We start from the raw sequence: 22171 nt of genomic DNA, 5'->3' as shown, positions 1-22171 counted from the left end.
TAGGTTTCAGGGGTGTTATAGTTAGCTGGACTTTTCACTTGTACAAAACCATTGAAATTCCCCCGTTATAGTTAGTTCAGCTAACTATAACTCGCGCGCCCGCAATGCACTGCTGATGACATCACATATTACATCACTCATGACATGGTCAGTGACATCACTCATGACATCACTGATGACATCTCAAATGACATCACTGATGACATCACTGATGACATCATCCTTGTGATAGAGTGGCAGACCTCCTCTCACCCTAATATAACCTTTGATACACACATTCAAAAATAGAGACTAAAATTTTCAAAACAATGGACATACCAATACCAGTTACAACAACCTCTTCAGTAATTCTAAGATCCACATACACATCCACTCATTCACCAACAGTCCTATACAGTCACTCATACATGTACTCACTCATCATATGTACTCATACACCTATACATCCTGTTACACAATGCCACTCATCCATAGAGTTACTCACACACATAGTCACTCATGCTAATAAAGAATCAAACATACATTTACTTGCATTTACAGTTATACACACACCACCACACTTACTTCAAGGGAAACTTACACATACTTGGTCTTTTAAACACTCACTTATAGAAACACATACTTATTCATACAGGAACTCTTTCAATCTCTCACTCTCACATATACTCACTTATATACACCAATAGTCACATATACTAGTTTAAAACATATGTAGTTACTCATAAAGACACTATTGAGACAGTCATTCACTCACTAACACCCCCATACACACACTCATCCACCCATACAGTCCTGCACACATGCTGTCTTCAACACATACAAACAGTGAGTCACTCTTTCATGCACCTATGCACTACGTAATACCCCCCACCGAACCATGCAGACACTCAGACTGATACTCAAAAAACCAACTAATAACCTATATAGACACCCATGTAGCTACTCACAACCCATGCAGCCACTTATACACAAAGTGAGAGACTGATACAGATATTTACATATTTAAATATTACTCACTAAGCCATGTATTCACTATGATACACTTAATCAGTCAGTTACACAATCAATTTTTCAAAAACAAATCATCCATTTAGACACTTATATACCCATTTATTCTTCCATCGACCTTGAGATATACATATATAAAACATATTTAATTTTCAGAAAAACACACATTCACTGGATGATGTCATCAGTGATGTCATCAGTGATGTCATTTGAGATGTCATCAGTGATGTCATGAGTGATGTCACTGACCATGTCATGAGTGATGTAATATGTGACATCATCAGCAGTGCATTGCGGGTGCGTGAGTTATAGTTAGCTGAACTAACTATAACGGGGGAATTTCAATGGTTTTGTACAAGTGAAAAGTCCAGCTAACTATAACACCCCTGAAACCTATGGTTTTTTCAGTGAATATATATATATATATATTATCTACTGGCAGTCGCCAGTAGATAGTTATAGTTAGGACCGAGTTTCCATAGGAAATCTGAAAATTCTATTTTGAATAACTTTGGCGCTAGTTGACGAATCCTCGCGAAATTTTCAAAACTAATGGGGCGCTCCGCTCAGCTCCTACCCTGAAAGTCTCGGGGTGATTCGTCAAGCGGGGGCTGAGAAAAAAGGGGGGTCCCAAAACACGTTTTCCCAATGCATTTTCCCATAGGACCTTTAGTCGAAGGTACAGCCCGAACGGCTGAACAGAATTACTTGAAATTTGGCAAAGAGGTAATCCTCAGGTCAGGCATGTGCCTTTTGCATTTATGGTGTCAATCTGTTCAGTAGTTCCTGAGAAAATTGCAGTTAAAGGTACATAAATATCTATATGCGCGCACCGTGCGCGCACCGTGCGCGCACCATAACGTGCGCGAGCGTAATTCTGATTGGTGGTTACAAGTCAGTCAACATTCGAATCGGTCGAAATCAGGAAGTGTCGGCCGCCATTTTGTGTGTGACAGTGAAAAAGAAAGGTGGAGAACTTGAAAAGGGGGCAGGGTAGAGAGTTCCTGACCCCGTAGCCTTTGTCAGAGGGTCCCTGAAGGATCCCGAAAAGTGAAAAAAACATTTTATTTTTTTTCAAAAAATCGCGGGGTGCGCGCACGGTCATGTCAGTCAACATTTGAATCGGTCGAAATCAGGAAGTGTCGGCCGCCATTTTGTGTGTGACAGTGAAAAAGAAAGGGGGAGAATGTGAAAAGGGGGCAGGGTAGAGTGTTCCTGACCCCCTAGCCTTTGTCAGGGGGTCCCTGAAGGATCCATAAAAGTGAAAAAAACATTTTATTTTTTTTCTAAAAATCGCGGGGTGTGCGCACGGTGCGAGCACGGCGGAAAAAAATTCGTTAAAAAAATAGAATTAAAAATCAAGTTTAACCCCTTCGGTGCTCATGACGGAACGGTTCCGTCATGAGCCACGGTTGAGCTGTGCTCATGACGGAACCGTTCCGTCATGACCACGCCCGCGCAAGAAACCGTCAGCACAGCGGCGGAATTTGCGCAGCATGGAAGGGGTTAAGTGTCTAGATGTTGGTTGGCTCTAAAAAGAGCCGTTGTGTTCATTGAGTGTTTTTTGGTACCTACAAGTAAGTACCGATGCACAGTCTAAAGTTCAAGAGGAAAACTCTGTTCCCTTCATCTGTGAAATGTACACCGTCTCCTCTATAAATGCCTTGCATGTTGTAACGCAAGTTGTTGTGGTATATAGAACCCATATCATAGTCTCTGAGGAAAGCAGAAACAGACTTATTGACGTGCTTTCTTGCTTTCTCAATCTGCGGACAATATTGGTTGGACCAGTTCCACTTTTGCCTTTGGCATATATTAGAATATACAAAGGTAGTTTGTGGAAAAAGTGACATCAATTGTACAAAGGTGTCCTTAACAAGAATTTCCAGACCTACCCCAGTTAAAGTGCCTATCATTTCCACCACAGTGCACAATTATAAGGTCAGGCTGTGGGAGATATAGAAAGGATTTCATCAAAGGCATTAATTGGTGCCACTTTAACCCTCTCTGACCAATCCATTTAATGTCTACATTTGGCAAAGCAAGGTCTTTCACAATACCTCTTTTTTCTGCATACTTTTCACTCCAGAAGACATAGCTATGACCTACAATCCACACTGTGAACATCTTTCAAGGAGATCTGGATGCACTTAGAAGGTGTCTTTCAGTAGAATGGCAATATGAAAAGAAAGATAGTTGTAAAATGGAGGCTTACATACTTTTTTTTTAATAAAAAGAACTCATTGGCTGTTTCACACCATTCTACACTAAAAACTAGGCTGTATGTTTACATTTTTAAAAGCATGTTTTGTATTGGTTCAGAAAAATGTGTTCCCACAGAACATTACTTTGGATTTGCTGTTAGGTTTGAAAAGTCAAGCACTCTTGCTCTTTGGATTAGAAACATTGTGTGCTGAACTTCTGACCTCTCTGCTCACACCAGTGTTCCATGACCTGTTGCTATGGTAGCAGGCAGAAGTCATGTTAGGGGTAGGAATGATTTGGAAAAGGGTTGAAATTTGCAACCAATAGAAATGTGTGTTTCCATTTGAAAAAATGTGGGAAGCAATGTGATTTGAAGTTAACATGTATATGTGTGAAAAAAGAGAGGGAAAGTTTGCCATTTACTGGTTCTGGTGAGAGGTGTACAGCTCAGAGATTCTGGCTCTGATAATCTGCTGTGTGAGTGCCACATTTCTTTCTCAACTAACTACTTTTAAAGGTGAGTTATGAATTTGAGAGGGGATGTATGTGGTGTATTTTGACATAAATAATAGAAATTTGTTTCTTCTTTTAAAGTTGTGTTGTACATTTTATGTTTTGGAAGATATTTAACTGCCTTGAACTTGTAAGATATTATGGAGTATGTCTTCACCATAAGTTAAGGTGTACTGGTATCACCCAGGAATACTGTTTTGTGCCTAGAATCACACCATGAGTCTGTGTGCACACAGGAATTTTTGTCAGAGATTTAATTCGTGTTGCTCTTGTTCTGTAAGACTTGCACTCGTAGGAAAGGGGCAGCTTGTTTTCTTGAACTGTGATGGTTAGCATTCAGCAGAAATCACTATCTCACAGATGCGAGGCAAATGCTAACACATTTGAAACCAACAGGGTAGATTTTCCTTCCACTCCTGCAATGGGTGAGGTAGTTCCTACATGTTCAAAACTCCAATTAACCCTTACCACAGGTGATCTTACATACATCTGTGCAGTCCCACGCAACACCCATAGAACTAGACACATCTCCAGATTTACGAGAAATCGTAACTCTGGAGATACGTGTGAATGCTACGCCACCCTAGAGGTGGCGTAGCGAGGCGCAACGAGGAGAAATGTTTTCATGTCTCCTCGTTTTTTCCTCTTTCAGTGCGTGCTGCATGCTACAGCACGCATTGAAAGCCTCTTGTGATTGTTTTTGTGCAGGAAGGTGTCCCTTCCTGCACAAGAACAATCTCCCCACCACGCAGGCATCCTTGCAGCATGGTGCAAGGGAGCCTGCGCCGGCGCATGGCTGCAGTTTGTGCGCCACGCAGGGGAAGCATAGAGATGCGACATATTCTTGTAAATATGTTGCATCTCTGTGCTTCGAAATTAACGCATGGCGCAGCAAAATTACTCGCTGCACCGTGCTGCGTTAGTTTGTTATAAATCTGCCCTTCTATATCTACCACTCCTCCTCTTTCCATCACTCATTTTCCATCTATGTTAATTTTTTAACCTTCTCCGTCATTCTCCTTCCCTCACCTTCCCTAACTGTCACTATCCTTTTATCATAGTCACTCCTATTCTCCTACTTCACTTCCTCCTGTCTGTATCTCACACCCCTCACCTTTTTGCATTCTTTCCTTCACTCTCCCTCACTCTGCTTTGCTCATTGAAATCCTGAGTCCCTTTCTCTCACTCCAGTTTCCTAAATCCCTCCATCCCCTCACTCCCCATCTCTCACTTTCCCTTACTCCCTTTTCTAATCCTCATACCTGTTATCTCACCATCACTCCACTTCTCTTACTTTCAATCCCTTTACCCTGCTGTATTTCATCTGCTTCATCTGTTACTCCCTTTTCCTATCTCCGTCCCTTACTCCCCTTTTCTCACTCACCCCTCCCTCACTCTCCATTACTCACTGCCATTCCCTTACTCATTCACTCTTCTTACCTGTATCCTCTACCTTTAGTCCTTTTGTTGCAGTCAGTCTTTCACTTCCCTTTCATGACTGATCATATTTTCCTTTTCTCACTCATTCTGTCAGTCCTTTCCTCCTCTTCGCTCAGTCATTTCAATCATTTCAATCATTCATGTATACACTACACATTCATTCAATAAAATTACAACACAGTATATTAAGAATATAGATCTTCTTGGAGAAGTGAAGTGAGTTCTGAAAAGAACTGTTTTTTTTGTCTAGCAGCAAAAAAAAAAAAATGAAAAACTGTTCACCAGGAACAAAAAAAAAAAAAAATTATGGGGTGGTGCATGTGTGCTGTTGGATTTTGTTCTCTATCAGGTTAATGCTGCTCTCACCATAACAGAGAACAACATTGCACACATTGCACCGTATATGTACATTCTGGAACAGAGGGCGGATATCCAGAGGTCTTGAAGCAGGTGATTCTGCGGCCGCAGATGATGTGCTCGGCTGAGGACCTGGAGGGTTGTCTCTTGTGGCTGTTCTACACTCACGTGCATAAGCCACAGGATGCACTGTTTGAAAGTGCCTCACATAGTATAAATACTAAAGGAGTATTTTTTTTTAGGATCTCCTCGAGACAAAACAACTCCACAAACAGTGCAGGTGACTTTTGGGGCATTCACCTTCTTCTGGCCCTCTGGAAAAGTAAAGAACTTCCAGATGAATGAGTCCTTTTGTTTCCTCTGCCTTGCTGCCACAAAAGTCTCCTCCTCACTCTCTGAAGAAGTCTGCTGTTCTGCCATTGCTGTTCAGCTCCTCCCAGGAAATAAGAAGAAATAATGAGGGGAGTGGGTGTGGTGTTTGAAGTTTCTGGAACTGAAACTACTATGAACCAATGAAAAGTGTTGTTTCGTAATCACATGACTTGCCGTGCGTGCACCGTGCGCACACCGTGCGCGCACGGAGCACGCACGCATGCACGCACGGAGCACGCACGCATGCGCACACGGAGCACGCACGCATGCGCACACGGAGCACGCACGGAGCACGCACGCATGCGCACACGAAGCACGCACGCAAGCGCACACGGAGACGGTGCGCGCACCCCCGCAGCAGAAGATAGCTAAAGAGAAAAGTTAAGAATGTGAAAACAAGTAACGGAAGACACTTCCTAACGCCCTAGGCCTTGTCACAGGGTCTCAAAAGGACCCACAAGAGGAAAAAAAATGCTTTTTATTTTGCGGGTGCGCGCACCGTCAAAAACCCCCCCCAAAAAAATATTAAACTGTTTATAAGTTTATAGAAGATATTAACTATGCTGTTCAACTTTATCCAAATAAAAAAAAAAGAGCTGAGCCATTCCATATTACAGGATACAATCAATCTATACCTATATACATAGGTAGTTTATTGTAAAATAAATATATAAAAAATATAATAATACATACATAAATTAGCATTTTAAAAAACTTACAAATTCAGTAAAAAAACATAGGTTTCACACACGTTATAGTTAGGAATTAGGATTTAAAAAACCTTTGAAAATCACTGAAAAAAACATAGGTTTCACACATGTTATAGTTAGGAATTAGCATTTAAAAAACCTTGCAAATTCACTGAAAAACCATAGGTTTCACACACGTTATAGTTAGGAATTAGCATTTAAAAAACCTTGCAAATTCACTGAAAAAACCATAGGTTTCACACACGTTATAGTTATGAATTAGCATTTAAAAAACCTTGCAAATTCACTGAAAAAACCATAGGTTTCACACATGTTATAGTTAGCTGGACATTTCACTCGTATAAAACCATTGAAATTCCCCCGTTATAGTTAGTTCAGCTAACTATAACTCGCGCGCCCGCAATCCACTGCTGATGACGTCACATATTACATCACTCATGACATGGTCAGTGACAGCACTCATGACATCACTGATGACATCTCAAATGACATCACTGATGACATCACTGATGACATCATCCTTGTGTAGGAGTGGCAGACCTCCTCTTATCCTAATATAAACTTTGATACACACATTGAAAAATACAAACTAAAGTTTTGAAAACTATAGAGATACCAATACCAGTTAGAACAACCTATTCAGTAATTCCAAAATCTACATACTGTCATGCTCCTTCACTTGCGGAGCTCAGACAAAGACGCGAAGGTCGCGTCCTCCCGTTCCGCCACAACAGGGGAGTAAAGACTACAACTCCCAGAGGCTGGGCCGTTTCCGGGTGAGGTCCCGCCAACCCGGGAAGTCAATAAAAACACTTCCGGGACACCGAAAAGGCGCTTGACAATCCGTTCCGCACCCTGGCTGCAAGCGGATGCTTTCTTCCCCGCGGATAGAGGAAGCGGACGATCGTTGGTACACACCTGGAGGACTTCACAAGAGCGGAGGGATTCCTAACGGAGCCTCCGATTTCCCGCGCATTTTCCTGACGAGGTCGGTCACGGCATTTCGCCCTTCTGTCTTTACCGCCGATTGAAGGCCGTTGTCGAGCTGTGAGTACACGCTTCCTGTTTCTCCAAGATCTTCCCAAGCTCATACAGGTCCCGTTGTGTCCTCCGTCTCCAGCACTGTGTAAAAACCCCTCCTGAGTACTCCTGTTGACTATCGTTTTTGCGCAAAGGGGCTTCAGAGCATTGGTCCGCTCCCAAGACACTGTGAGGAAGTTGGGGCTGCAACCAGTCGCTGTGACGAAAACAACAGTGACGATACTGCTAAGACGTAGCACTCCTGTCAGCTGTGACGAAAACAACAGTGACGACACTGCTAAGAGGTAGCACTCCTGTCAGCTGTGAGGAAAACAGCACAGGCGTGACACGTAGTAAGATTCTCAGAGGGGACAACAGACTCTCAGGTACGTCTATGACATTGGGAATCAGACAGGGGGAAACAGGGTGAGCGAAGGGTTAAGATAGAGTGCTACACTTCCCTAATGCGTTTTTCTGTGTCATTCATGCAGGCAGTTGAGACTCCCTCATAGACCAGACCCTCAAGCCAAAGACCCTGAAGACCGGTTTTTCTGTTCCTTCTCCCCCGAGTGCGTTCCCTCAAAGCTGTATCCTATTACACTCTGGGGAGAGAACGTGTCCGGTGGCGAGGGAATCATATTCTTCGCAACATCGTCCCTGCTGGCTGCTACGCAGAGGTTAGTGGGCTCTATTATCCTTCTTGAGCTGCTGACACCTGACAGATTGTCAAGCCCAAGAACGACGCCCAGCCCGGACGATGGACACTAATGCCGTGTTGTCCTCCCTGTTGGAGAGCTTAACAGCACTACAACAGGAGGTGCAAACCTCACGCCTAGAAAATCAGGATTTACGTAAAGAAGTGAATACTTTAAGATGGGAAGTCGCTGGTTTATTTATTTATTTATTTATTTATTTAGTGTTTTCTATAGCGCGGACATGACCCTGCGTAGGGTATCAGAGCGCTTTACAGCTGGATTTCGGTGTAACAGAACCGAATACATTACAAGTCATTAGATGCCTATCAAGTTTAGAACAGAGCATTAATCAGCAAAAGATAATATATACACATATTGAATTACCATGAGTAGATTAAAGTAAAAGTAAAAGACTACATTTTGAACATGTATATACAGGCCCATATAAGGTTAGAGAGCACCTAGCGGGCACATGGAAAAGTCATAATAGGTTTGTAGACTGTGACCGACATGTACTTATGGGAGAAATGTCCTCATATAGAATGCTTTTGCTTCCTTTTTGAATGCCGTGATGGAAGGAATTCTTCTAATGTTAGGGGGGATAGCGTTCCAGATTCTTGGAGCTGCCCCGGAGAATGCTCTATCATAAGTTCTTTTCTTACAAAAGCGAGCCGGTTTCAATAGAAGGTCTGCATGGCTCCTGGAAAATCGGCACCCTCCTGATAGCGTGAGTTTTTTTGCAAGGTAAACTGGAGTTTTGTGATGTAATGCTTTGTGCATGATACATGCCAACTTGAATTGAATTCTTGCTTCGAAGGGCAGCCAGTTAAGGGCTTTCAAGTGAGGGGTGATATGGTCGAATTTTTTGGATCCAGATATAAGTCTTGTTGCAGCCTTCAGGCATGCTTTCAGTGGTGCTGTTGATATCTTGGGGAGGCCGGCCAAAGTTGTGCAACCATACTCAATCCTAGATATGACCAGTGCCTGTACTGCTGTCTTGAGATCTGTGTTATTTAGGAATGGTTTCAGTTTCCGCAGGTAACTTAAATGGAAACGGGCGTTTTTTGCCATTAAGTTGATGTGAGCTAACATGTTGAGGTTTTTGTCCAAAGTAATTCCCAGTGATTCAGTAGAGTCGACAATCTTCGGAGTACATTTTCGAGCAGTGATAGTGTTGGTCCATTCCACTATATTAGATTTGCTTTTTTGGGGTGTAATCAATAGGAATTCTGTTTTCTGGGGGTTAAGCTTCAGGTGGTTAGCCGTTAACCATTGGATGGTTCTCGATAGTGCATGGTTCATGGTCTTTATCTCTTCCGATGATGCGACCTTGATGTACAGTTGGGTGTCATCCGCGTACATGTGGAACGAAATGTTCGCTTTTTGTAGTATATCCGTTAGCGGTTCTACGTATAGGTTGAATAGCGCTGGAGATAGTGTTGACCCTTGCGGAACTCCGATATTGTTGCTGGATGGTCCTGAGAGGTTTTGGTTGACTATGAATTTTTGTGATCTATTCTTGAGAAATGATCTGAACCATTTAAGGACAGTTCCCTCTAGCCCCATTCTGTTTTCCAACCGATCGACTATTTTTTCGTGGTTCACCGTGTCGAAAGCCGACGACAGGTCCAACAGGATAAGGAGGCATGTTTTGTTGTGGTCAAGTGCCAGCAAAGTGTCATCTACTATCTGCAGAATAGCTGTTTCTGTACTATGGTTTGGTCTGAAACCAGATTGGAAATCATTTAAAAGATTGAATTTCAAAATATGAAGACTCAGTTGTTGTTGGACACATTTTTCCAGTACTTTGGCTAGCATGGGAATATTTGTTACTGGTCTGAAGTTGTTGGGATCAGTTGGGTTCTCTGTAGGTTTTTTTAAGAGGGGAATGACTTGACCAGTTTTTAGGCAGGCCGGAATTTGGCCTTGTGACAATGAGGCGTTTATGACCTTTGTCCATGATGGGATTAGCAGGTGGTTTATCGCAAACCAGCACTTTGCCGGTATTGGATCGTTGTAGTGATTGTTAGGTTTAATGGTTGACAAAATCTTAGCAATGTCTAGTTCGCTGACCGGCTTAAATCCGGACCACTGAGCCTTGTTTTTAGGTTTTTCTAATTCTTGTTGATTCTGCTGATCCATTGAGAAGTCCTTATCTCTTTCCATGTTTTCGGCTGCTTTAATGAGCTCCCTCTCCAGTGCGTTGGCTTTGTCTGTAAAGAAAACGGAGAAGTCTTCACTATTCAAGGTTGTATTCATGATGATTGGTGTAGATTTGGCAGATTTATTTGATTGAACTTTTAGAAGATCGAATAATTTCCTTGGTCTGTTTACTGCATTACCCAGTTCTTTTCTGAAAAAGTCTTTCTTAGATTTTATAATGCTTTTATTGTAAGCTTTTCTGGATTGTCTCAGTTGGGTTAAATGGGGCGATGAAGGGTGTTGTCGCCATCTACGTTCTGAGAGTCTTAGAGATCTTCTTGGTTTATCCCGTAGGGGCCCGAGTCCTTACAACAAAGAAGCAACACTCCAACCCCCTTCTCATCCCACCCGGTTTCCTTCAGTCGTAGATGCACAAGGGGGTGGGTTCTTCACAGCCTCTCCTAGTCCCCCAACAACCTCCGAAACTGCTCCCGCGATTCATGTGATCCAGAAACTCAGCATTCCATTGGCGCCGCCGGAACGCTTTTATGGAGAACCAAAGAAGTTTGAGACGTTCCTCAATCAATGTCGCCTGCACTTTTTGTGTAAACCGTCGGTCTTTCAAGAGGACACGGCAAAAACCGCCTTCAGGATGTCCTACATGGGAGGGAATGCGGCCAGTTGGACCATACCCCTAATGGAACGCAACAACCCGGTGTTACACCACTTTGCAGACTTCTGTGTGGAGCTGAGAAAACTCTTCGATAGGAAGTCCCATATGATGTCCTTGGATCGCAAACTCCTTACCCTGCGGCAGGGGTCCCAGGACCTCTTAACCTACATTACCTCGTTTAATCGGTTAGTGGTGGAGACCGACTGGCCACAGGAGAAACGGACCACCCTTTTTTACCAGGGACTAAGAGGAGATCTGAAAGACGTTCTGGCACAGGTAGTTCAATTGCCCCCCACGTGCGATGAACTGATAGATCTTACAGTCCAATTGGATCACCGTCTTCAGGAGAGAAAAGGGGATCGGAGTCGCTGGGAGATGCACCCTCTCTTTCCACGCCCAAAAAACACCATGGACGAACGCCCCAAAGGAACTGAAGGACCCGAACCGATGCAAATCGGGGGGATCAGAGGTCCCCTCACTACCGAGGAGCGAGAAAAACTGAGAAAAATGAAACTCTGTTTATATTGTGGCAAAGGAGGGCATTTTATACGGGAATGCCGAGCCCGAGCTCAACTCCCCGAGCTCAACTCCCCGAGCGGAGCAGTTCACCAAAAACCATCGCATCCATGGAGAGCCCGGAGCCAGCGGAAAACTAGCAAACCCGAGTCAGCCAGAGATCTCTGGTTCGGGTAATTTACCTTTGCCGATCTCATCTATCATCGCAAATACTATGCAACCTGCTGTAGCACATCTGAATGTGGGTGTTTCCCTGTGGATTACAGGGTCGAAACCAGTGCAATTGGAAGCCTTGCTAGATTCCGGGGCTACAGGAAACTACATGGACCAAACATATGCACGACACCTTGGAGTGGCAAGAGAAAGAAAAAAGAACCCTGACAACGTGAGAGCCGTGGATGGCTCAGAACTGACGTCCGGACCCGTCGTAAGCCATACCAATCACCTCCTGATGCGACTCGGGAAGGACCATTATGAACGCATCTCTTTTGATCTAATCGATGCCCCCCAGTTTCGTCTCATATTAGGCATGCCATGGCTTACTTTACATGACCCCAAGATCAGCTGGGCCGACCGCACGGTCTCCATGAATTCCCCGTATTGCGAGGCACACTGCACAGAAGAGACCGCCAGACCAGAGACCAACTCCGCGTCACTCGCAGTATTGATGGCCAACGCGTGTAGCCCATCAATCCCCGAAAACCCAAGCCGGTTACCTGAGGTCTACCAGCAGTACCAGTCTCTCTTTAACAAACAGAAGGCAACTCAACTACCTCCACACAGGACCCATGACTGCCGGATCGAATTAATTCCCGGAGCGGACATTCCGTGCAGTCGTGTTTACGCCCTGACAGAGCCCGAAAAACGATACCTGAAAAATCACTTGGAAGAAAACCTGGCATCCGGATTCATCACGCATTCTTCCTCGCCGGCATCGGCGAGGAAGAATGCGTGTGCCGAATTAAGGACTTGCATAGACTATAGAGCGTTAAATCGAGTCACAGTAAAAAAACGCTACCCTACCCCACTGATCCCTGTACTCTTGGACCAGCTGAAAGGCGCCAGGTTTTTCACTAAATTGGATTTAAGGGGTGCATATCATCTCGTCAGAGTAAGGAGTGGAGACGAGTGGAAGACCGCCTTCCGAACCAAGTTCGGGCTTTTCGAATACCGTGTGATGCCGTTTGGGCTCTGTAACGCCCCAGCAGCCTTTCAATATTTTATGGATGAGGTGTTGAGAGGCCTCCTCGACGTCTGTTGCGTGGTGTACATAGACGATATCCTCATCTACTCTCCTTGTCTTAAGGATCACATCAGGCATGTGACGGCAGTATTGGAAAGGCTGCAGCAACATTCCCTATACGCAAAGTTGGATAAATGCTTGTTCCATGTTCAAGAGGTAGCCTTCCACGGTTATGTGATCAATGCAGAGGGATTTCAGATGGATGATACGAAGGTGGAGGCTATCACCCGCTGGAAAACTCCACAGCATGTCAAAGCGGTCCAAAGTTTCTTGGGATTCGCAAATTATTACAGGCGTTTTATTAAAGACTTCTCCAAAGTAATTCAACCTATAACTCAGTTGCTAAGAAAACATGCCCCTTTTGTATGGGGAGAAGAGGCCGAAAAATCGTTTCAGGACTTGAAATCCAGATTTACCCAGGCCCCCATCCTAAGACATCCTGACTCTTCTCTCCCATTCGTGGTAGAAACGGACGCTTCCCAGTACGCCCTTGGAGGGGTATTATCCCAGCGACACCCCCAAACGGGACAGTTACACCCGGTGGCCTACTTCTCCAAAAAACTTACTGCCAGCAAACTTAATTACTCAATCTCAGACAAAGAGTTGCTCGCCATCAAACGGGCCTGTGAAGAATGGCGCCATTATCTCTTGGGGGCACAACACAAAATCGAAATATACACCGATCACCGGAATCTGTTGTTCCTCAAGACAGCTAGGGCGCTTACACCCCGCCAGCTGCGATGGACCTTGTTTTTTGCTGATTATGATTTTGTCATCAAATACAGACCAGGCTCCCAAAATGGGAAGGCAGACGCGCTCTCCTTGAAGACCTTGAGAAACAGGGAGACCCGGAAATGCAGGAACCTCCCTTGATACTAGCAGAGGGCACCATCGCGGACTCAACCCTAGCAGTACTCACCTCCCAGAACTTCCTCGAGGAAGTCAGGACTTCCCTGGCAGATATTGATGTATGGGCCTGGATCCAGGAGGAACCCGAGCACAGAGTCATAACTAAGGACTTGTTGTACCGCTCTCACGCACTATACGTACCTACGGTGAGTCTTCAGAGGCAGGTCCTGGCTTGGGCTCACGATACAGCGTTAGGAGGACACCTGGGAACCTCCAAAACCATTGCCAGTATTGAACGCTCCTTCTGGTGGCCGACAGTCAAGAAAGACACCAAGGAATACCTTAGTGGGTGTTCGATATGTGCTCAAGGAAAGGCGATACACTCTAAACCCATGGGACTTCTACGCCCTTTGCCAATCCCTCCCAGACCGTGGCATACCGTCTCTATGGATTTTATCGTGGAAATGCCCCCCTGCAATGGATACACAGTGGTGCTAGTAGTGGTGGACCATTTAACCAAAATGGGGCGTTTCATACCTCTGAAAGGGCTACCTACCTCCTCTGACTTAGCCTTTGTCTTTCTCCAACATGTAGTCCGACGTTCTCATCACGGACAGAGGATCCCAATTCACCTCTCGGTTTTGGAGAGAGTTATGCAAAGCCATGGACATCGACGCCAGGCTGTCCACCAGTTTTCATCCCCAAACAGATGGCAAAACGGAACGCCTCAATCAGACTGTGGAATAGTACCTTCGCTGTTTTTCCCTCCAGAGTGCTACAAATTTGATTACCCTTCTATGGACTGCAGAGTTCGCATACAACAACTCCGAACACTCCACTTTGGGATGCTCTCCCTTCTTCTGCTTGTACGGTTACCACCCAAACATGCCCACCTTCGATTGGCCCATCCAATCACCGGTCCCTAGCATTCAAGAACATCACGCACATTTACGCGCCGTACTAGAAGAAGCGAAACAACACCTCAAGACGGCGCAGGCGGCACACAAAAGATTTGCAGATCGGAAAAGAACAAAAGAACCCGAATATAAGGTGGGGGACATGGTCTGGCTGACTACAAAAAACATACATTTAAAGGGGGCCAACAAATTCAAACCCAAATACATATGTCCCTATAACATAGTTGAAGTCATCAACCCCGTAGCCATGAAACTATCCCTACCCCCATCATGGCGCATACACCCCGTATTCCATGTGTCCTTGCTACAACCGTGCCCTAACCACATTAGATTGCCGGAACGACCCCCCAATGGAAATCGAAGGACAAGAGGAATACGAGGTACAGGAAATCCTAGATTCCCGGTTAGTAAGGGGTAGGGTTCAGTTCTTGGTAGACTGGAAGGGTTATGGGGTCGAGGATAGAACCTGGGAACCAGTTCAGAACCTCCACTGCCCGGATCTTGTAGTGCGATTTCATGAGGCTCACCCTGGTAAACCAGGACGACCGCCGAGACGGCGTTCCTTAAGAGGGGGTTCTGTCATGCTCCTTCACTTGTGGAGCCACAGACAAAGACGCGAAGGTCACGTCCTCCCGTTCCGCCACAACAGGGGAGTAAAGACTACAACTCCCAGAGGCTGGGTCGTTTCCGGGTGAGGTCCCACCAACCCAGGAAGTCAATAAAAACACTTCCGGGACACCGAAACGGCGCTTGACAATCCGTTCCGGACCCTGGCTGCAAGCGGACGCTTTCTTCCCCGCGGATAGAGGAAGCGGACGATCGTTGGTATACACCTGGAGGACTTCACAAGAGCAGAGGGATTCCTACCGGAGCCTCCGATTTCCCGCGCATTTTCCTGACGAGGTCGGTCACGGCATTTCGCCCGTCTGTCTTTACCGCCGATTGAAGGCCGTTGTCGAGCTGTGAGTACACGCTTCCTGTTTCTCCAAGATCTTCCCAAGCTCATACAGGTCCCGTTGTGTCCTCCGTCTCCAGCACTGTGTAAAAACCCCTCCTGAGTTCTCCTGTTGACTATCGTTTTTGCGCAAAGGGGCTTCAGAGCATTGGTCCGCTCCCAAGACACTGTGAGGAAGTTGGGGCTGCAACCAGTCGCTGTGACGAAAACAACAGTGACGACACTGCTAAGAGGTAGCACTCCTGTCAGCTGTGACGAAAACAGCACAGGCGTGACACGTAGTAAGATTCTCAGAGGGGACAACAGACTCTCAGGTACGTCTATGACATTGGGAATCAGACAGGGGGAAACAGGGTGAGCGAAGGGTTAAGATAGAGTGCTACACTTCCCTAATGCGTTTTTCTGTGTCATTCATGCAGGCAGTTGAGACTCCCTCATAGACCAGACCCTCAAGCCAAAGACCCTGAAGACCGGTTTTTCTGTTCCTTCTCCCCCGAGTGCGTTCCCTCAAAGCTGTATCCTATTACACTCTGGGGAGAGAACGTGTCCGGTGGCGAGGGAATCATATTCTTCGCAACATCGTCCCTGCTGGCTGCTACGCAGAGGTTAGTGGGCTCTATTATCCTTCTTGAGCTGCTGACACCTGACAGATTGTCAAGCCCAAGAACGACGCCCAGCCCGGACGATGGACACTAATGCCGTGTTGTCCTCCCTGTTGGAGAGCTTAACAGCACTACAACAGGAGGTGCAAACCTCACGCCTAGAAAATCAGGATTTACGTAAAGAAGTGAATACTTTAAGATGGGAAGTCGCTGGTTTATTTATTTATTTATTTATTTATTTAGTGTTTTCTATAGCGCGGACATGACCCTGCGTAGGGTATCAGAGCGCTTTACAGCTGGATTTCGGTGTAACAGAACCGAATACATTACAAGTCATTAGATGCCTATCAAGTTTAGAACAGAGCATTAATCAGCAAAAGATAATATATACACATATTGAATTACCATGAGTAGATTAAAGTAAAAGTAAAAGACTACATTTTGAACATGTATATACAGGCCCATATAAGGTTAGAGAGCACCTAGCGGGCACATGGAAAAGTCATAATAGGTTTGTAGACTGTGACCGACATGTACTTATGGGAGAAATGTCCTCATATAGAATGCTTTTGCTTCCTTTTTGAATGCCGTGATAGAAGGAATTCTTCTAATGTTAGGGGGGATAGCGTTCCAGATTCTTGGAGCTGCCCCGGAGAATGCTCTATCATAAGTTCTTTTCTTACAAAAGCGAGCCGGTTTCAATAGAAGGTCTGCATGGCTCCTGGAAAATCGGCACCCTCCTGATAGCGTGAGTTTTTTTGCAAGGTAAACTGGAGTTTTGTGATGTAATGCTTTGTGCATGATACATGCCAACTTGAATTGAATTCTTGCTTCGAAGGGCAGCCAGTTAAGGGCTTTCAAGTGAGGGGTGATATGGTCGAATTTTTTGGATCCAGATATAAGTCTTGTTGCAGCCTTCAGGCATGCTTTCAGTGGTGCTGTTGATATCTTGGGGAGGCCGGCCAAAGTTGTGCAACCATACTCAATCCTAGATACGACCAGTGCCTGTACTGCTGTCTTGAGATCTGTGTTATTTAGGAATGGTTTCAGTTTCCGCAGGTAACTTAAATGGAAACGGGCGTTTTTTGCCATTAAGTTGATGTGAGCTAACATGTTGAGGTTTTTGTCCAAAGTAATTCCCAGTGATTCAGTAGAGTCGACAATCTTCGGAGTACATTTTCGAGCAGTGATAGTGTTGGTCCATTCCACTATATTAGATTTGCTTTTTTGGGGTGTAATCAATAGGAATTCTGTTTTCTGGGGGTTAAGCTTCAGGTGGTTAGCCGTTAACCATTGGATGGTTCTCGATAGTGCATGGTTCATGGTCTTTATCTCTTCCGATGATGCGACCTTGATGTACAGTTGGGTGTCATCCGCGTACATGTGGAACGAAATGTTCGCTTTTTGTAGTATATCCGTTAGCGGTTCTACGTATAGGTTGAATAGCGCTGGAGATAGTGTTGACCCTTGCGGAACTCCGATATTGTTGCTGGATGGTCCTGAGAGGTTTTGGTTGACTATGAATTTTTGTGATCTATTCTTGAGAAATGATCTGAACCATTTAAGGACAGTTCCCTCTAGCCCCATTCTGTTTTCCAACCGATCGACTATTTTTTCGTGGTTCACCGTGTCGAAAGCCGACGACAGGTCCAACAGGATAAGGAGGCATGTTTTGTTGTGGTCAAGTGCCAGCAAAGTGTCATCTACTATCTGCAGAATAGCTGTTTCTGTACTATGGTTTGGTCTGAAACCAGATTGGAAATCATTTAAAAGATTGAATTTCAAAATATGAAGACTCAGTTGTTGTTGGACACATTTTTCCAGTACTTTGGCTAGCATGGGAATATTTGTTACTGGTCTGAAGTTGTTGGGATCAGTTGGGTTCTCTGTAGGTTTTTTTAAGAGGGGAATGACTTGACCAGTTTTTAGGCAGGCCGGAATTTGGCCTTGTGACAATGAGGCGTTTATGACCTTTGTCCATGATGGGATTAGCAGGTGGTTTATCGCAAACCAGCACTTTGCCGGTATTGGATCGTTGTAGTGATTGTTAGGTTTAATGGTTGACAAAATCTTAGCAATGTCTAGTTCGCTGACCGGCTTAAATCCGGACCACTGAGCCTTGTTTTTAGGTTTTTCTAATTCTTGTTGATTCTGCTGATCCATTGAGAAGTCCTTATCTCTTTCCATGTTTTCGGCTGCTTTAATGAGCTCCCTCTCCAGTGCGTTGGCTTTGTCTGTAAAGAAAACGGAGAAGTCTTCACTATTCAAGGTTGTATTCATGATGATTGGTGTAGATTTGGCAGATTTATTTGATTGAACTTTTAGAAGATCGAATAATTTCCTTGGTCTGTTTACTGCATTATCCAGTTCTTTTCTGAAAAAGTCTTTCTTAGATTTTATAATGCTTTTATTGTAAGCTTTTCTGGATTGTCTCAGTTGGGTTAAATGGGGCGATGAAGGGTGTTGTCGCCATCTACGTTCTGAGAGTCTTAGAGATCTTCTTGGTTTATCCCGTAGGGGCCCGAGTCCTTACAACAAAGAAGCAACACTCCAACCCCCTTCTCATCCCACCCGGTTTCCTTCAGTCGTAGATGCACAAGGGGGTGGGTTCTTCACAGCCTCTCCTAGTCCCCCAACAACCTCCGAAACTGCTCCCGCGATTCATGTGATCCAGAAACTCAGCATTCCATTGGCGCCGCCGGAACGCTTTTATGGAGAACCAAAGAAGTTTGAGACGTTCCTCAATCAATGTCGCCTGCACTTTTTGTGTAAACCGTCGGTCTTTCAAGAGGACACGGCAAAAACCGCCTTCAGGATGTCCTACATGGGAGGGAATGCGGCCAGTTGGACCATACCCCTAATGGAACGCAACAACCCGGTGTTACACCACTTTGCAGACTTCTGTGTGGAGCTGAGAAAACTCTTCGATAGGAAGTCCCATATGATGTCCTTGGATCGCAAACTCCTTACCCTGCGGCAGGGGTCCCAGGACCTCTTAACCTACATTACCTCGTTTAATCGGTTAGTGGTGGAGACCGACTGGCCACAGGAGAAACGGACCACCCTTTTTTACCAGGGACTAAGAGGAGATCTGAAAGACGTTCTGGCACAGGTAGTTCAATTGCCCCCCACGTGCGATGAACTGATAGATCTTACAGTCCAATTGGATCACCGTCTTCAGGAGAGAAAAGGGGATCGGAGTCGCTGGGAGATGCACCCTCTCTTTCCACGCCCAAAAAACACCATGGACGAACGCCCCAAAGGAACTGAAGGACCCGAACCGATGCAAATCGGGGGGATCAGAGGTCCCCTCACTACCGAGGAGCGAGAAAAACTGAGAAAAATGAAACTCTGTTTATATTGTGGCAAAGGAGGGCATTTTATACGGGAATGCCGAGCCCGAGCTCAACTCCCCGAGCTCAACTCCCCGAGCGGAGCAGTTCACCAAAAACCATCGCATCCATGGAGAGCCCGGAGCCAGCGGAAAACTAGCAAACCCGAGTCAGCCAGAGATCTCTGGTTCGGGTAATTTACCTTTGCCGATCTCATCTATCATCGCAAATACTATGCAACCTGCTGTAGCACATCTGAATGTGGGTGTTTCCCTGTGGATTACAGGGTCGAAACCAGTGCAATTGGAAGCCTTGCTAGATTCCGGGGCTACAGGAAACTACATGGACCAAACATATGCACGACACCTTGGAGTGGCAAGAGAAAGAAAAAAGAACCCTGACAACGTGAGAGCCGTGGATGGCTCAGAACTGACGTCCGGACCCGTCGTAAGCCATACCAATCACCTCCTGATGCGACTCGGGAAGGACCATTATGAACGCATCTCTTTTGATCTAATCGATGCCCCCCAGTTTCGTCTCATATTAGGCATGCCATGGCTTACTTTACATGACCCCAAGATCAGCTGGGCCGACCGCACGGTCTCCATGAATTCCCCGTATTGCGAGGCACACTGCACAGAAGAGACCGCCAGACCAGAGACCAACTCCGCGTCACTCGCAGTATTGATGGCCAACGCGTGTAGCCCATCAATCCCCGAAAACCCAAGCCGGTTACCTGAGGTCTACCAGCAGTACCAGTCTCTCTTTAACAAACAGAAGGCAACTCAACTACCTCCACACAGGACCCATGACTGCCGGATCGAATTAATTCCCGGAGCGGACATTCCGTGCAGTCGTGTTTACGCCCTGACAGAGCCCGAAAAACGATACCTGAAAAATCACTTGGAAGAAAACCTGGCATCCGGATTCATCACGCATTCTTCCTCGCCGGCATCGGCGAGGAAGAATGCGTGTGCCGAATTAAGGACTTGCATAGACTATAGAGCGTTAAATCGAGTCACAGTAAAAAAACGCTACCCTACCCCACTGATCCCTGTACTCTTGGACCAGCTGAAAGGCGCCAGGTTTTTCACTAAATTGGATTTAAGGGGTGCATATCATCTCGTCAGAGTAAGGAGTGGAGACGAGTGGAAGACCGCCTTCCGAACCAAGTTCGGGCTTTTCGAATACCGTGTGATGCCGTTTGGGCTCTGTAACGCCCCAGCAGCCTTTCAATATTTTATGGATGAGGTGTTGAGAGGCCTCCTCGACGTCTGTTGCGTGGTGTACATAGACGATATCCTCATCTACTCTCCTTGTCTTAAGGATCACATCAGGCATGTGACGGCAGTATTGGAAAGGCTGCAGCAACATTCCCTATACGCAAAGTTGGATAAATGCTTGTTCCATGTTCAAGAGGTAGCCTTCCACGGTTATGTGATCAATGCAGAGGGATTTCAGATGGATGATACGAAGGTGGAGGCTATCACCCGCTGGAAAACTCCACAGCATGTCAAAGCGGTCCAAAGTTTCTTGGGATTCGCAAATTATTACAGGCGTTTTATTAAAGACTTCTCCAAAGTAATTCAACCTATAACTCAGTTGCTAAGAAAACATGCCCCTTTTGTATGGGGAGAAGAGGCCGAAAAATCGTTTCAGGACTTGAAATCCAGATTTACCCAGGCCCCCATCCTAAGACATCCTGACTCTTCTCTCCCATTCGTGGTAGAAACGGACGCTTCCCAGTACGCCCTTGGAGGGGTATTATCCCAGCGACACCCCCAAACGGGACAGTTACACCCGGTGGCCTACTTCTCCAAAAAACTTACTGCCAGCAAACTTAATTACTCAATCTCAGACAAAGAGTTGCTCGCCATCAAACGGGCCTGTGAAGAATGGCGCCATTATCTCTTGGGGGCACAACACAAAATCGAAATATACACCGATCACCGGAATCTGTTGTTCCTCAAGACAGCTAGGGCGCTTACACCCCGCCAGCTGCGATGGACCTTGTTTTTTGCTGATTATGATTTTGTCATCAAATACAGACCAGGCTCCCAAAATGGGAAGGCAGACGCGCTCTCCTTGAAGACCTTGAGAAACAGGGAGACCCGGAAATGCAGGAACCTCCCTTGATACTAGCAGAGGGCACCATCGCGGACTCAACCCTAGCAGTACTCACCTCCCAGAACTTCCTCGAGGAAGTCAGGACTTCCCTGGCAGATATTGATGTATGGGCCTGGATCCAGGAGGAACCCGAGCACAGAGTCATAACTAAGGACTTGTTGTACCGCTCTCACGCACTATACGTACCTACGGTGAGTCTTCAGAGGCAGGTCCTGGCTTGGGCTCACGATACAGCGTTAGGAGGACACCTGGGAACCTCCAAAACCATTGCCAGTATTGAACGCTCCTTCTGGTGGCCGACAGTCAAGAAAGACACCAAGGAATACCTTAGTGGGTGTTCGATATGTGCTCAAGGAAAGGCGATACACTCTAAACCCATGGGACTTCTACGCCCTTTGCCAATCCCTCCCAGACCGTGGCATACCGTCTCTATGGATTTTATCGTGGAAATGCCCCCCTGCAATGGATACACAGTGGTGCTAGTAGTGGTGGACC

The sequence above is a fragment of the Triturus cristatus genome, chromosome 12 (genome assembly GCF_964204655.1).
Source record: "Triturus cristatus chromosome 12, aTriCri1.1, whole genome shotgun sequence".
NCBI lineage: Eukaryota > Metazoa > Chordata > Amphibia > Caudata > Salamandridae > Triturus > Triturus cristatus.
Note: the sequence above shows the minus strand (reverse complement) of the source record.